Source organism: Oncorhynchus clarkii, chromosome 3 (genome assembly GCF_045791955.1).
Source record: "Oncorhynchus clarkii lewisi isolate Uvic-CL-2024 chromosome 3, UVic_Ocla_1.0, whole genome shotgun sequence".
NCBI classification, from domain to species: Eukaryota; Metazoa; Chordata; class Actinopteri; order Salmoniformes; family Salmonidae; genus Oncorhynchus; species Oncorhynchus clarkii.
In genome coordinates, this window is record NC_092149.1 from 6,351,707 (window position 1) to 6,367,854 (window position 16,148).

Below are 16,148 nucleotides of genomic sequence, written 5' to 3' on the forward strand. Positions count from 1 at the left end.
GAGAGAATTAGAGAGAGCATACTTAAATTCACACAGGACACCGGTTAAAACAGGAGAAGTACTCCAGATATAACAAACTGACCCCCCCCCCCCCCCCCAAGTACTGGAGGCTGAGACAGGAGGGGTCAGGAGACACTGTGGCCCCATCCGATGATACCCCCGGACAAGGCCAAACAGGAAGGATATAACCCCACCCACTTTCCCAAAGCACATCCCCCACACCACTAGAGGGATATCTTCAACCACCAACTTACCATCCTGAGACAAGGCCGAGTATAGCCCACAAATATCTACAATGGCACCCTATTCCTTACATAGTGCACTACAATGGGAATAGTGTGCTATGTGGGACGCTACCTTGGAGTTGATCCTCCCGCCGACACGTCCATCAATATTAACGGTGAATTATAATTACTGAAGACCACAAGAGCAAAGCAGCTAAACTCTTCTTAATTGCTGAAGGCCACAGGGGCAGAGCAGCTAAACTCCTCTCCTGTCTGACTAGATGCAGGGAAGTCAATCATGTGAGTGAAAAGATGGGAGAATGTTCTAGCTCAGGAAATGTATTATTGGTTTCTTCTGAGGTTTTTGCCGTATATTGATGACCATAAGATAAGTCTCAAAAGGATTGATTCACTGAATAGACTGGAGCCAACAAGTATTACTTAGATTATTATAAAAGGCATGTACATACATTTCAGCTTTCCATTTTTAATTAACTTTTCTAAAAACATAATTCCACTTTAACATCATGGGCTATTGTGTGTGTGTGGATCAGCGACACAATCTAAATGGAATCCATTTTAATTTCGGGCTATACACAAAATGTAGAAAGTGCAGACTTTCTGAAGTATTCAGTACATGCTATCTGAATTCAGACCTTTCTGAAGTATTCAGTACATGCTATCTGAATTCAGACCTTTCTGAAGTATTCAGTACATGCTATCTGAATTCAGACCTTTCTGAAGTATTCAGTACATGCTATCTGAATTCAGACTTTCTGAAGTATTCAGTACATGCTATCTGAATTCAGACCTTTCGGAAGTATTCAGTACATGCTATCTGAATTCAGACCTTTCGGAAGTATTCAGTACATGCTATCTGAATTCAGACTTGACTCTGGGCCCATCCATATTCCAACGAGCCTTTCAATGGAAGCACATTATTCAGACATGGACTTGCACTGGCATTGCTTATCATAACATAAACTGCAGTTGTCAGAGGTCGATAGCATGGTTGAGCAAAGTTTAGTGACTCATTACAAATATTTAGTTTCCTATCGATGTAATGCTCTTAACAAGTTTGTCTCTTCAAAGAGGATCATACTCGACCTACAGTTGATAAATGATTTATTCCGTGTGCGACATTATTCAATGACCGTCCATACATTTGATTACACACCCAAATAAAAGGTGTAGATGACAATGACGCATTTCCTTACTTTAAATCTCAACATGAAATCAGCATTGTTCATGTCAAACACTGAAGACTAGTTAAGTAGGCATATATATATCTATATCCTGGTTTAACGTTTGGCAAAGTGCTATATTACCCATCCCTGAACTCTTTTCCTTGCAGTCTGAGGTGAACATTACTTATGTGTTCTTTTGGGCACTCCCCTCTCCTCCAAATGCGCTCCCTGCCACAGATATAAAACTCACAGGATGCTTGCTGCCAAACACAGTTGCGAGCACAGAACAGTCATTCAACGAAAAACCATCTCCAGTCTTCACAACATAAAGTGAGTAAAAAGCACTTTTCTATTGCTGACTATTTGCCTTTTTATAGACTTCCAGGATTTTTGTAAAGTTGCTCTTGATTGAATTACTAAAGAAAATATTTGTCCTCTGGAAAACCTTGTTTTCTGCACATTCAAAATATAAGAGTTGGTTAATATTTTTTCAGTTGGTTATTAAAGATGATGGAATATTGTTTTGGATAACAAGGTGTCGTTGGCTTTATGGTTCATTTTATAAGTTATTACGCACAGTAGCAAATAAAAATAATTGCATTTTATTGGCTACAATATGAACTAAGGACAGGAGCGTAGTCACAGTGCATTTGTTTTCTAGTTTGTTTCTCTGCGCTTTTGTGTGTTTTAGATGCGCCCTAACGCAGCGATGTCTCTGGGTATGCTGGCCGTGTACTTGCTGATATGCATGTCCAATCTGATGGCCGCGTATCCATCCAAACCCGTCATTCCCGCAGAAGATGCGCCTGGCGAGGACTTCGCCAAGTACTTCTCTGCACTCAGACACTACATCAACCAAATCACTCGACAGCGGTGAGTTCTTCATCTGGTGAGGGGAAGGTACAGCACATGATGAAGATTATTATTTGGAGTAAACAATGAAATGCATACATTAAACAAGATGTGCATTTGATCCCAGAAGATAACACTTGAAAAACACATTTCCAAAGTGGTTCTGATGCTTCTGTTTTTGTTGCCTTTCACAAAATATCTGTATTTCATATAAGGTTTAACTTTCTAAATGTTTTCCTTTTTATTTGTACTCGTTACCTCTTTCTCAGGTATGGGAAAAGATCCAGCCCTGATATGGTGTTCTCTGACCTGCTACAGAGGGAGAGCACAGAGAGCGTCCCACTAGCAAGCTATGGAAGGTGGGTGTAAAAACATACCGAGGATACCGATATACCTGTCCTCAGAATGATCAGCTTTAGACATCATCTTTTTGGGGGTGAGGATTAGTAGCCTAAATCTAATCCATTCTTGTTTCAAGTAGTTTCATACTGTCAGAGATGCTGTTCCTCATTGTTTATTGGGCCACTATAACCTATAGGCTATAGTATATTGTGCATTTGAGAGTAACAGACACAGCAATAGTCAATTACTTATTAGTCAATGGACCAATATAATAATGGACCAACGTTTATGAACACTTTGCTTGTTTCTCCTGACAGATATGAGGATCTACCGTTGTGGTGGTGAAGCCAATGTATTATGGACTTCCATACCAGTCCCTTTCAACAACAACACACTGCCTGTTTGTCACAGCACCACAACAACACCACACTGCCTGTTGGTCACAGCACCACAACAACACCACAACAACACCACCACACTGCCTGTTGGTCACCGACTCGACCTGGACTTTAATGGATATCTACAGCCTGCATGCAACCACCTCCCTGTCTGTCTGTCATAGTAGAAGTGTCCTGTACATATGTTACTTTCTCCTTTTGTGCATCACACTGTGTACTGTAAACCAAAATAAACATTTACTGGTTGGATCAAAATACATCATATAAAGTACCTTGGATCAATGTTTTAGAATGTGACTCTGTTTTTAAGTATATAAACAAGAAAATCCTAGGACTCCAGAATCAGAAAGTAAGCAAAGTGGTCTTTCTTAAAGAAAAACATATTTTTTTTTTAAACACTTATTGGATACTAGTTGTTCCTGCCACAACCAGGACGAGGACCTACACCTAGAACCAGTGCTGCACAGGGTTCTCTTTGTTCCCACAGGTTTTACTAAGATATACTGCCCTCTTCTGGACTGGCCTTAGTACCCTGACACCATTATACTCCAGCTTGGACTGTAGCCTTCAAACAGCTGTCTGGGGTGAGAGGTGAGAATAACAATCTATTCATTCTGTCCATTTATTTCAATGTGTAACATTGTTAATCTTTCACTGGTCTGTGTGGATTTCGATTGTGTACAATCGTTCTATATAACAGCACCTTGCCTAACGTGAAAACAGATTTTAAGGTGTAGAATCATTAAGTGGCCTGGGATCCCTATGGATCCCTGGTCGAAAGTAGTTCACTATGGAATAGGGTGCGATTTGGGACACTGACCTGGTTACCTCCAAAGGGACATGAGATCTGGTGCATGAACCCAGTTACCTAATCTCTGTCCTAAATGGCACCCTCTGTAGTGCACTATTTATTGCCTGGTAGGGTACCACTTGGGACTAGGTCCTGTTTTAGAAGATAGAACAGTCCCTGCATACTAATGGGTTCATTGTTCTAGAATGCTCAAATGTAACACAAGGTTATGTCCCAAATTGGCACCCTGTTCTCTATATTGTGGACTACTTTTGACCAGGGCTCAGTAGTGCACTATGTATGGAATAGGGTGCCAATTTGAGATGTAGACATACAGTAGGATTCTTTATGTTGACGGCCAGATAATCATGTCAGGTCATATGTTATGTCTTTGGCTGTACTGAATAAATAGGCTACTCCTGTCTCTGGTTTTTAATGCTTATTTATTTCACAAGGAGTATGAATGTGTAACAGTGGCTAGTCATGTTGTGTAACTAACATAGGGCCTTTACGTCCCAAATGGCACCCTATTCCCTATATAGTGCTCTACTTTTGACCAGGACCCATAGTGGGCTTTACTATATAGGGTGCCATTTGAGATGTTGTGTGGGTTAAAACGGTTTGTGGAGCGCAGGAGACCCAGATGATCATAGTCGATGTCAAATGCAGAATCTATAATTTATGAAATAATTACTCCTATTGAAAACTATATAAACAGAAAAGAGCAAGTCTGAAGTTCTCACACCGATATCTGTAGTACGTTAAACGAGTGGGTGGGAACTACATTAACTAGCTCCTCGTCTCTAAAGTAGACTTCGAGATCAAGCGTCATTCGGCGGCATGTCTCCAGGACAGGAGTCGACTGTTGCGCGCAAGGAAAAGTAGCCTCGTCTGGGGTGCAGGGAATCTATGGAGACTTGAAAGTCTGATAGAAGGACACGGAGAACGTCAGGTAAAGTCATACATTTTTTTTATGACCATCTTCTTCGAAACCGCATGAGGGGCTTAGTGCCACGAAAAGGGGTTCACATAGCGAAACGCAAGTCAGTTTAGCAATCCACTCACCAGTCTGGCAACACTCGCTAGCTAGCTAACACTAGCTGGATCCAGTCAGGCTGGGACTCAGTTGATTGCTAGCAAGCTAATAATAACACGCTAGCTACCACTGCTAACCTAACAAAGAGCATATTTCTAGACTAGATTTGAACTAGTTGGCTAGCTAAGCCAGATATCCAGTTAGATTGTTATGCCACAAGTTATGACGTGGAATTGTGCCAAATGCTCCGCTGTTATTTTGTTTAGCTCTAAATAGCTCAAATACACATTTAGTTTAATTGACCATAAAAGTGGTTGTATTTGCTTGATACCTAACGGGACAGTTTACTAATAAAGTTAGCAAACCACTAGGAAGGTGTCCCATGCGACCTCTCATCTGCTCGGTCTCAGCCGAACGGGAAACCAAAAATGTCTGCACGTGTTCCGCAGCCCGCACAGGAAGCTAGCTGATAGTGTGTGTGCCTTACTCTAACGAGGTGTGAGTCCCAAATGTGTTATTTGGAGTGTAACTCGTGTGTTTGTGAGATATGTGTTGGCTTTCTGGAAGGTTCCACGTGTTGAGCTGTACGAGTCAGACATGTTAGACACATTGAGAAAGAACACTCTAGTGTCAACAATGGAGAGAGTAGTCAAATGTCTTGCTTTGCATGGATCGGCCTTTTTTGTTGTTGGCTACGTGTAGTTAGTTACCCTATACATTATTCTGTCAGTGCCGGCTTGCTCACACAATGAGCCAATCATTTCACCACGACTTGGACGTTTCCATTGCCACAATGAATGATAAAACAGATTGTCCCATCTAACAACTTTGGATACCTCGTGGTGTCCCAAATGATACCCAATTCACTACATAGTACACTAGGTGGCCTGGTCAAACGTGGCGTCACTGTACAGGGAAAGGGTTTCAGGTGGGACGGATGTCTTTTTATTTTTAATGCCTTTATTTGGGAGACATGATCTGTTTTGGATCAACAGTAAAACACAGACCAGAAATGGTCATGCCGAATTTGGACCTCTTCCTGTAATCAGTGTTTTTTTTTTGTTCTTCATTCCTGTGGTAGTGTTCAAATCCTTGTTTGCGTCTGAGGTTGAGCTATATACATCTTTCAACTTTAAAAAGCCTTATGAAATGGTGTCTGTAAAGCTGAGGGGGCGGTCTAGGGGGCGGTCCAGGGGACAGACTTATTCAATGGAGTACAGTAGTACGATCCTTCAGATAGGAAAGCATACTTTTCTATTGAAATGGTCTGGGCCATTAACATGGTCTGTAACATTACACTGAAGCACCCTCCTGAATAAGCCTCTGGTCTGACAGTGAAACCCATTCATCCCTGTAGCCTGCTGCTTATTATATGGGGTGGCAGGGTAGCCTAGTGGTTAGAGCGTTGGACTAGTAACCGGAAGTTCATATCCCCGAGCTGACATGGTACAAATCTGTCGTTCTGCCCCTGAACAGGCAGTTAACCCACTTTTCCTAGGCCGTCATTGAAAATAAGAGTTTGTTCTTAACTGCCTTCCCCATGGTCCCTGGCTGCGTCCCTTCACCCGGGTACTTAGCTTGGTCCCTTTCCTTAGTTGAGTCCCTGGTCTGGTCCTTTCCCCCTGGTCCCTGGCTGGGACGCTGGTCTGGTCCTTTCCCCCTGGTCCCTGGCTGGGACGCTGGTCTGGTCCTTTCCCCCTGGTCCCTGGCTGGGACGCTGGCCTGGTCCTTTCCCCCTGGTCCCTGGCTGGGACGCTGGCCTGGTCCTTTCCCCCTGGTCCCTGGCTGGGACGCTGGCTGGCTTCAGGGTTTAATTGAGGTGTTGGAGAATCCAGAGAATTTCAGCCTCTGTGGGAATGCTGCTGGCGAGAGCAGCAGTGTGTATCACACCCTGGTTGTCTCCCAAATGGCAAAGGGTGCTATTTGGGAGACAACCAGCGTGTGAATTCTGATTCCCTCTGAAGTGTGTAGTCCGTGTGTACTGCACTCATTCACTCCCCCTCACATACAGTATTTGAAAAGGAATGGACTGGTGTGAACCTGGAGTCCTCCGTTGAAACAATAACAAAGTGGCCCACCCCGCCTCGGGTTTGTTCAGAAGCTGAGGGAAGAGCCTGGATAAATGTAACCACTCTCAAATGCATAGACAGAGCTATGGATGCAAAGACTGACCATCCATGATATCAACATTATAGGTATTACCATGTTTTGAGGCTATACAGTGTTTGTTTCCATTTACATTGTTTACAAACATTGGGAGTTTATATTTTTGTGTTCTGATGGGGGGTACAACAGTTGAACTAAGCTCATGAGACATAAGTTAGCCTATATTCTTCAAGAATCAATGTGTGTATATAGCATTCATTTAGAAGTCAACAAATGAATGTAGCAACTAAGGATTCTAGCTTTAAGGAATATGGTGGATATAATCCCCTCTCAAATTCATGCTTAAACCCATCCAGTGCTCTAATTTAAACCCACATAAAAAAATACCACAGTTTACTATGTAATACTATAGTACTTACTATAGAATTCTGTAGTAAAACTTAGTATACTACATACTGTAGTAGTACAATTCCCTCGATCATGTGTAATACTTAGTATAGAATTGTGTAGTATAGTGTACAATGCTATAATACATATTAAGGTATTATCCACACAAAAAAACACTAATAAATACTACAGTATTTAATTTGCATATACCCTGCCCATTTCCCCCTCCCCCATATCACAATTTGTGCCACCCGTAAGTCAGAAACCTACATGACAAGTACAAACCATACAATGTGTTCCCTTTGGTTATAGAAAAGAGTAGAAGCTCTGAACTCCCCGTTCAGAACCCAGTCCTACCTATCTACAGGTTATCTGCTCTTTTAGTCTTTCTCCCCACTTCTGTCTCAAAGATAAACAAAAACACTTCAGTAAATACTACATACGGTAATGTCCCCCAAAACACTTCAGAAAATACTACAGTATACTACAGTCTGCAAAAAACACTACAGTAATGACTGTTTCTATATAATAAAAAATACTACAGGATTTGTACTATAGTAAACTGTAAACACTACAGTAATTACTTTTTCTCTATATAAAAATGTACTACAGTATTTACACTATAGTAAACTGTAAACACTACAGTATATATTCATGTTGGGCGATACCCTGATTTTCATACCGTCATATTGATTCTGTACTGTTTACTATAGTAAACAGGGATTTATTTGACACAGATTTCTTGTAGTTAGTTATAGTTATAAGCAGTGGTGCAGGCACTCACCCTCAGTCCAACGTGCGGGGGTGTATGTATGTCCAGCGTGTGGGGGTGTATGTATGTCCAGCGTGCGGGGGTGTATGTATGTCCAGTGTGCGGGGGTGTATGTATGTCCAGCGTGTGGGGGTGTATGTATGTCCAGCGTGCGGGGGTGTATGTATGTCCAGCGTGCAGGGTTGCCCCCAACCCCCAAATAAGTCCTTTTTTAAACGGTATTGAAAATCATACTGTCGATATTTCGAAATACCCCGGTATATCGCCCAAGCCTAGTAGTGTTTTTGCAACACTACAGTGAATACTACAGTATTCCTACCATAGTATACACTATAGTATTTATTTCATGTGGGAACCCACAAGGTGGAGTGAGTTAAGTACACACACCTCAGGGAGAAGGCCTGGGTAGAGAATCTGGACGGTTTGAATGTTCGCTTTAAATGCTACTGATCCCCGTGGTGATGAAAACCAACCTGACAAATATAGACCACACAATGATACCAGGGACTTGGCAGCTCTGGAGTTGACTACTTGCACTCTTGACCTCTAGGGTAATCAACATAATGCGATTAATGCTTTTCAGTCCCGTCCCCCCCCCCCCCCCCCCAGAACGGTATGACCACATGACTTTCTTTGTCCAATCAGAAAGCACACACTAAGAGTGAGGATTGAAAGCCCTCTGGAGTGGCAGTGATCTGACCAAATGGAAACTGTTGAACATTACAGCATGTTGTCTACAGCAAGACTAAAATGGTTGGACTATTGTCCTTTAAAGGTCGACGCGGCCATTTCAGATGAGTCACTCTGAAGCTATTTAAGTTGGAAAGCAAGCATTTCAGGTTAGCTAGCAATCCCGTATTATTGGGCATTGGGTAATAACAAGGTGTTGTCTCCCTGTGTTCCTTTTCAGGTTCTTCTGTGTTGCCACAGGCAGGCAGGCCACCAGATGACTGGTGTGTACTGGGAGTAGGGCTTTCAGCCGCTGCGCTGCGTTGGAGCACAATTCACAGGTGAGTGTCAGAGGTTCACTTCCTGCTTTACTACTTCCATTCTTCTGTCACGTACGTCCACCTTTTTTTTTTTAACACTGATTGGTTAAACATGAATCTATGTTTGAAACAATGCTCCATTCATGAGGATGTCTGAGTAACTAAGGTGTGAAGAGGGACAACAATGTGTCTGTTGTGGAAATGTATTTTCTGCTGTGTGTGTCTGTGTGGTGTGTCCATCCATCTGGACAACCCAGCCACAGCGTGTTTGATTAGGCCAGTTTGTACTCTCCTCTGTCTGGACAGTGGGGTTGGTTATGCCAGTTTGTACTCTCCTCTGTCTGGACAGTGGGGTTGGTTAGGGCAGTATGTACTCTCCTCTGTCTGGACAGTGAGGTTGGTTCGGCCAGTTTGTACTCTCCTCTGTCTGGACAGTGGGGTTGGTTCGGCCAGTTTGTACTCTCCTCTGTCTGGACAGTGGGGTTGGTTATGCCAGTTTGTACTCTCCTCTGTCTGGACAGTGGGGTTGGTTCGGCCAGTTTGTACTCTCCTCTGTCTGGACAGTGTGGTTGGTTCGGCCAGTTTGTACTCTCCTCTGTCTGGACAGTGGGGTTGGTTCGGCCAGTTTGTACTCTCCTCTGGCTGGACAGTGGGGTTGGTTCGGCCAGTTTGTACTCTCCTCTGTCTGGACAGTGGGGTTGGTTCGGCCAGTTTGTACTCTCCTCTGTCTGGACACTGGGGTTGGTTCGGCCAGTTTGTACTCTCCTCTGTCTGGACACTGGGGTTGGTTCGGCCAGTTTGTACTCTCCTCTGTCTGGACAGTGGGGTTGGTTCGGCCAGTTTGTACTCTCCTCTGTCTGGACACTGGGGTTGGTTAGGCCAGTTTGTACTCTCCTCTGTCTGGACAGTGGGGTTGGTTCGGCCAGTTTGTACTCTCCTCTGTCTGGACACTGGGGTTGTTTAGGCCAGTTTGTACTCTTTTCCCTTTATAGGGAACTACTTCTGACCAGGGCTCATAGGGTGCTTTTTGGGGCACAACCTTTATCCAGGAGGAGTGGGGGAAAAACCCATCCTCTCCACCAAGACTTTGAAACTATGTAAAAAAAAAAATTAAAAAAAAGAGTGATCAACGTTGTTGTTAACATCCTGGTTGGTAGCTGATGAAGTGGAAACCTTTTGATGTGGGTTCCCTACCCTCTCCAGTCTACCTGAGATGAGGGCAGACAGACTGGTTTTGATATAGGGTGAAGTTGCCCTTAGACACTCATCTTGGGACAGTTTAGCATTTTCCCCCACTAATGGTTAAGGTTAGGATTGGAGGCGGAGAAGCCTATCATAGATCTGTACCTAGGGGAAAGTTCATCCTGTAGTGTTATTGTTCCATTCAAATGTCTCTCAAAAACATATTATTTACAAGGTGTTATAATGGGCCGCTGTTGTTTGCATTGTGGCTACATGGGGTTTGTTTACATGTCAGATTGTTGTATAATACACCTGAGTATACCACACCTTAGGAACACCTGGCCTAATATTGAGTCTCAAAGGATCATAGGGGTTTAAAGGGTGTGTCTCAGTCACCAGATCTCAACCCAATTTCAACACTTATGGAAGATTCTGGAGCGGCACCTGAGACTGTGTTTTCCATCATCAATACACCAAATGATGGAATTTCTCATGGAAGAATGGTGTCACATCCCTCCAATAGAGTTCCAGACACTTGTAGAATCTATGCCTTGGTGCATTGAAGCTGTTCTGTTGGCTCGTGGTGCCCAACGCCCTAATTTGGGCTTTCCTTTATTTTGTTACCTCTATGTTAGTGTGTGCAAGTCAAAGTCCTTGTGATTTTGTCATGATGTTTCTTGTGAAGATTAGAAGGTAGACCAGAGAAAGCTGTCAGTAGGCTGTGACAAGCCTTGGTTTGAGTGTTTCACCAGTAACCACTTACAGGCTTGAATTGGGAAACGGTTCTGTTCTCTTATATAGTTAATGTTGGAGACATCTACCAGTGGGACCCGTCAATGTCTGTCCCAAATGGCACCCTATTCCCTATATAGTGCACTATGATGGGTCTTGGTCAAAAGTAGTGCACTATAAAGGAAATAGGATGCCATTTGGAACTTCTCCATTGTTTTAGCGAGTTGCTTGTTGGGGTTATGGAAATGAAGGCTTTTCGTACTGAATCACTCCATTGATGGTCGCTTACTGCTCCAGTTGTTTCACCCTTGTTATGCCGGGTATTTTACATCAAGGCCCTACATTTGTGTTTGATCTTGATTTTTGGAATTTGTCACTGTGCACTCATTAATATCCAAATCAAATGTCGTTACCATAGAAGTTAAAATAGACAGTTTAAAGGGGCGTGACGTGTTTCATCAACATCCATCTTGAATTATACAAAGGGTGGGTCTAATCCTGAATGCTGGTTGGTTAAAACTGCATTCCACCCGGTGTCTATTCCATAAGTTACCACCGGCTAAATCTATGACTTTTTAAATTGAATCTGTTCTTTCTGACTACACAATCCACTGTTTCATCAGCCCAGCCAGGCAATTTATAAACTTGACCTCCACTAGAAAAAGTATGTAGACATTATCTCGCGTTTCTTTTAGGCTAACATTTAGTTTACAACAGTGGGTATTTGTATAAACCTTGCTGTCTGTCTCTCCGACATTTGCAACATTTGAATATTGAAACAATGTAATATCCAGCTGTCCCATAGTAATGAAGGAGTCGGGACGAGACAGGAGGCAGCTTTTCTCAGCCAGTCGAAATCATGAATCAGCTGGCATCATTTTTATGGTTTGTTCGTTCTAAATGTTCTATTGCCATACTGGCTGACAACGTTCTTATCCCTTGCTTGCTTGCTTGCTAGCCAACTACGGATAACTTACAGTCAGGTCAAACAGCAAAGGAGATGCATTTTAATTTGTTTAAGCTGTTTTCTAGTGACATTTATTTGGATACATCCAATGCGCTAATGAGGCGTGATTTCACCTGGCATAGAAAATGTGTTCTCTTGTCAGGACACTGTTGTTCATAGGAGCTAGGCAACAGCACAGCTAACACAATCACATCAAACTGAAGCTGGAAAGACTGGAAACTAGCTGCTCTTTGTTTCGTTTGACATTTTTTCAATTGACATTTATTTGTATGTGTGTATGTACACTGCTCAAAAAAATAAAGGGAACACTTAAACAACACAATGTAACTCCAAGTCAATCACACTTCTGTGAAATCAAACTGTCCACTTAGGACGCAACACTGATTGACAATACATTTCACATGCTGTTGTGCAAATGGCATAGACAACAGGTGGAAATTATAGGCAATTAGCAAGACACCCCCAATAAAGGAATGGTTCTGCAGGTGGGGACCACAGACCACTTCTCAGTTCCTATGCTTCCTGGCTGATGTTTTGGTCACTTTTGAATGCTGGCGGTGCTTTCACTCTAGTGGTAGCATGAGACGGAGTCTACAACCCACACAAGTGGCTCAGGTAGTGCAGCTCATCCAGGATGGCACATCAATGCAAGCTGTGGCAATAAGGTTTGCTGTGCCTGTCAGCGTAGTGTCCAGAGCATGGAGGCGCTACCAGGAGACATGCCAGTACATCAGGAGACGTGGAGGAGGCCGTAGGAGGGCAACAACCCAGCAGCAGGACCGCTACCTCCGCCTTTGTGCAAGGAGGAGCAGGACGAGCACTGCCAGAGCCCTGCAAAATGACCTCCAGCAGGCCACAAATGTGCATGTGTCTGCTCAAACGGTCAGAAACAGACTCCATGAGGGTGGTATGAGGGCCCGACGTCCACAGGTGGGGGTTGTGCTTACAGCCCAACACAGTGCAGGACGCTTTTCATTTGCCAGAGAACACCAAGATTGGCAAATTCGCCACTGGCACCCTGTGCTCTTCACAGATGAAAGCAGGTTCACACTGAGCACATGTGACAGTCTGGAGATGCCGTGGAGAACATTCTGCTGCCTGCAACATCCTCCAGCATGACCGGTTTGGCGGTGGGTCAGTCATGGTGTGGTATGGCATTTCTTTGGGGGGCCGCACAGCCTTCCATGTGCTCGCCAGAGGTCGCCTGACTGCCATTAGGTACCGAGATGAAATCCTCAGACCCCTTGTGAGACCATATGCTGGTGCAGTTGGCCCTGGGTTCCTCCTAATACAAGACAATGCTAGACCTCATGTGGCTGGAGTGTGTCAGCAGTTCCTGCAAGAGGAAGGCATTGATGCTATGGACTGGCCCACCCGTTCCCCAGACCTGAATCCAATTGAGCACATCTGGGACACCACCTCATCAGGAGCATGCCCAGGCGTTGTAGGGAGGTCATACAGGCACGTGGAGGCCACACCCACACTACTGAGCCTCATTATGACTTGTTTTAAGGACATTACATCAAAGTTGGATCAGCCTGTAGTGTGGTTTTCCACTTTAATTTTGAGTGTGACTCCAAATCCAGACCTCCATGGGTTGATAAATTTGATTTCCATTGATAATTTTTTGTGTGATTTTGTTGTCAGCACATTCAACTAGGGAAAGAAAAAAGTATTTAATAAGAATATTTAATTCATTCAGATCCAGGGCGTGTTATTTTAGTGTTCCCTTTATTTTTTGAGCAGTGTATATATGTATGTAAAACATGATGCCAGCTGATTCATGATTTCAACTGGCTGAGAAATGCTGCCTGCCTCCCTGTTTGTCTCGTCCTGACTCGTTTATTACTATGGGACAGCTGGAGGTCGAATTTGAATATTGAAAACATTTAGCAAATGTCAGAGAGACAGACAGGAAGGTTTATATAAATCTCTGCTGTTGAAAACTAAATGTTAGTCTAAAAGAAATGGTAGATAATGTCTAGATGCTTTTTATAGTGGAGATCAACTTTATAAATTACCTGGCTGGGTAGATGAGACAGTGGATTCAGCAGTCAGATGGAACAGAGTAAATAGGCATTTTAACTTCATAGATTTAGCCTGTGGTAACTTGTGGAATAGACACAGGCTGGAATGTGCTTCAGGATTAGACCGACTCGTATAAAACTAGACATGATCGCCTGGTCTTCCCGATATCTACTAAGGTGTGAGACAGGCCGTTCATACAAGGACCTGTACATACAGTGCATTCGGAAAGTATTCAGACCCCTTGACCTTTTCCACGTTTTGTTACATTACAGCCTTATTCTAAATATATATATATATATATATATATTTTTTAAATCATCAATCTTTAAAAAAAATGTTAATGTAACCTAACTAGGCAAATCAGTTAAGAACACATACACTACCGTTCAAAAGTTTGGGGTCACTTAGAAGGTCCTTGTTTTTGAAAGAAAAGCATATATTTTTTTTGTCCATATAACATTAAATTGATCAAAAATACAGTGTAGACATTGTTAATGTTGTAAATGATTATTGTAGCTGGAAACGGCTGATTTATTTTTAATGGAATATCTACGTAGGGGTACAGAGGCCCATTATCAGCAACCATCACTCCTGTGTTCCAAAGGCACGTAGTTAGCTAATCCAAGTTTATAATTTTAAAAGGCTACTTGATCATTAGAAAACCCCTTTGCAATTATGTTAGCACAGCTGAACACTGCTGATTTTAAAGAAACAATAAAACTGGCCTTCTTTAGACTAGTTGTGTCTGGCGCATCAGCATTTGTGGGTGCGATTACAGGCTAAAAATGGCCAGAAACAAAGACATTTTCTTCCGAAATTCATAACTTTTCTTGTTCTAAGAAATGAAGGCTATTCCATGTGAGAAATTGCCAAGAAACTGAAGATCTCGTACAATGCTGTGTACCACTCCCTTCACAGAACAGCGCAAACTGGCTCTAACCAGAATAGAAAGAGGGGTGAGAGGCCCCGGTGCACAACTGAGCAAGAGGACAAGTACATTAGTGTCTAGTTTGAGAAACAGACGCCTCACAAGTCCTCAACTGCCAGCTTCATTAAATAGTACCCACAAAACACCAGTCTCAACGTCAACAGTGAAGAGGCGACTCCAGGATGCTGATCTTCTAGGCAGAGTTGCAAAGAAAAAGCCTGATGCTGCCACCACCATGCTTCACCATATGGATGGTGCCAGGTTTCCTCCAGATGTGACGCTTGGCAATCAGGCCAAACAGTTTTGGTTTAATCAGACCAGAGAATCTTCGGCTTTATAGTGCAAAAGTATTCATCCCCCTTGGCGTTTTTCCTATTTGTGTTGCATTTCAACTTGTAATTTAAATAGATTTTTATTTGGATTTAATGTAATGTACATACACAAAATAGTCCAAATTGGTGAAGTGAAATGAAAAAAATACTTATTTAAAAAATAAATAAAAAAACTGAAGTGGTGTGTACATATGTATTCACCCCTTTGCTTTGAAGCCCCTAAATAAGATCTGGTGAAACCAATTACCTTCAGAAGTCTCATAATTAGTTAAAGTCCACCTGTGTGGAGAAGTACAGATCAGGTTTGGGTCATAAAAAAAAAAATCCTCAAACTTAACATCCCACGGAGCACCATTAAATCCATTATTAAAAAATTTAGAGAATATGGCACCACAACAAACCTGCCAAGAGAGGGCCGCCCACCAAAACTCACGGACCAGGCAAGGAGGGCAGTAATCAGGGGGCAACAAAGAGACCAAAGATAACCCTGAAGGAGCTACAAAGCTCCACAGTGGAGATTGGAGTATCTGTCCATAGGACCACTTGAAGCCGGACACCACAGAGAGCTGGGCTTTACGGAAGAGTGGCCAGAAAAAATACATTGCTTAAAGAAAATAATAGGCAAACACGTTTGGTGTTCACCAAAAGGCATGTGAAAAAAAAGGCACTCCCCAAACATATGGAAGAAGGTACATTGGTCAGATGAGTCAAAAATTGAGCTTTTTGGCCATCAATGAAAATGCTATGTCTGGTGCAAACCCCACACCTCTCATCACCCCGAGAGCACCATCCCCACAGTGAAGCGTGGTGGTAGCAGCATCATGCTGTGGGAATGTTTTTCAACCTCCAGGGACTGGGAAACTGGTCAGAATGATGGATGGCGCTAAATACAGGGA

At 43.0% G+C, this 16,148-nt stretch overlaps 1 pseudogene; it reads left to right on the forward strand.

Moving 5' to 3' along the window:
• The first annotated feature begins 1,664 nt into the window (after window positions 1-1,664).
• Window positions 1,665-2,950, forward strand: LOC139405670 (pro-neuropeptide Y-like; annotated as a pseudogene).
• The last annotated feature ends 13,198 nt before the right edge of the window (window positions 2,951-16,148 follow it).